Here is a 2,146-nt window from a genome sequence, read left to right as displayed (position 1 = left end):
AAAACGTATAAAATATCTTTTTGTTAAAATACTTATGTGTTGTATTATTATTGGACGTATTAATGAATCGGTTATTTTTGAATTTCTTAATAAATTATAATAAAATCAATTTTTTTATAATAATAACAATAAACTTAATTGTTATCAGATCCGGTCGAACTGACCAATTTACATAATTCACTGGATCATGATTTTTTTTTGTTTTTTTTTTTAACAAAATCAGGGATATATTTGTCTTTTTATCAAAAGATTTAAACATGATTCGGTTTAAATTGTGTAAATTGATCGGATTAAATCGACTCTAATAATTATAATGCAAAAAATTGAGTTTATTATTGTTGTTATAATATCATGACATATGCAAAAAATTAACCGGTTTAATAAAGATGTCCAATAATATCATGACATATGTAAATATTTAAAAAAAAATATTTTTAATGTCTTTATCGAAGTAACCTCCATATTAAAATATCCTTATAACATGAAGTAATAACCATAAATATATACTATATAAATTAAATAAAATATACAATTATCATTACCTTATTATCGTTAAAAATTTATCCATAAAAAAAATGATTGTAGTGTTAGATGTTTTGCTTCGACCTTCAAGGCCTCATTGATTAACTAAGCAAGGATTTACGAGCCCAACTTACTTTTATCTCGGGAAAAGAATCTAATGACAGTAGTAAATAAATTTTTGGGTAAAAAACACAAATAAACCAATGGAGGATAGTTATTATATGAATAAGCCAAATTGAAAATTGATTTACGAATGAGCCAAAGCATAATTTCAATTGCATATCGAACATAATAGGTTCGAACTAGACACATATAATTCGAACCTAATTGGTTCGAATTACACACGAATTGAAAACTATCACATAATTCGAACCTAATTAATTTGAATTACTAAGGAATAAGTGTGAATATGTTACGTGCATAAGATTGTAATTGAAATGAAACAAATTTAAAATGTTGTAATTTAAAATGTTGTATAACTGAAAATTGGAATTAAATTAAAAATACACTTTATATATGCAACTTGATGATTATTTAATTTTATTCTTAAATTTTATTTGATTTAACTTTATTTAATTTTAATTTTATTTTATTAGGATTTAATTTTCTTTAATTAAATTGAAATAAGGATAAAATTAACACAAAATAAAATGTTGAAAGTAAATCTAAACGAAATGAAATTTAACATTAAAAAATTAAGACAATTAAAGATATAAAGTATATTTTTCTCTTACAAAACTTGTAAACCAATTATTAAAAAAAAGTTAAAAAAGTTGAAACGAAATGAAATTTAAGATTAAAAAACTAAGACAATTAAAGATATAAAGTATATTTTTTTCTTAAAAAATTTGTAATCAAATTATTAAAAAAAATAAAAAAGATTTGATTTTAGAAGCATTTTTTAACGAGGCATACAATTAAACCCAAGCAGATACTAATATATTAAAAAAAACTTATTTTTTTTATAATAAATAATAAGTAAAATATAATTAATCTTAGAAATTAAAAGAGTACATTAATTATAATTTAAAAAAGTTTAGAATTAATTTTAAAAATATTTTTTATAAATTTTATATAATAAATAAATTTTCTGTATATGTTACAACATTTTAAATTTGTTTCATTTCAATTACAATTCCATGCACGTAATATATTCACACTTATTCCTTAGTAATTCGAACCAATTAGGTTCGAATTATGTGATAGCCCAATTCGTGTGTAATCCGAACCAATTAGGTTTGAATTATGTGTGTCTAGTTCGAACCTATTAGGTTCGATTTATATGCAATTGGAGTTCGAACCAAATAGGTTCGAATTACATATAAGTATGCTTTGGCTCATTCGTGAATCAATCTTCAATTTGGCTTATTCATATAATAACTATCCTCCATTGATTTATTTGTATTTTTTACCCTAATTTTTTATTACCAGTCACACTTAATATTTAATTAGTTGAAGTTAATAATGCAAGGTTACTTTTTTTTTATTGTCGACAGTATTTCTTAATTCGATAAGTTAAAGACTAATCTATTGTAGATCTGAATTTTATTTAAGAGTCTACCGCTGACTAATAGATTGCTACATACATAAGACGAAATTCAAACTCCCAACATTTGTTTAACTA

Source organism: Arachis ipaensis, chromosome B06 (genome assembly GCF_000816755.2).
Source record: "Arachis ipaensis cultivar K30076 chromosome B06, Araip1.1, whole genome shotgun sequence".
NCBI lineage: Eukaryota > Viridiplantae > Streptophyta > Magnoliopsida > Fabales > Fabaceae > Arachis > Arachis ipaensis.
The sequence above is the reverse complement of the archived record's forward strand: the minus strand, read 5'-3'. Positions refer to the sequence as shown.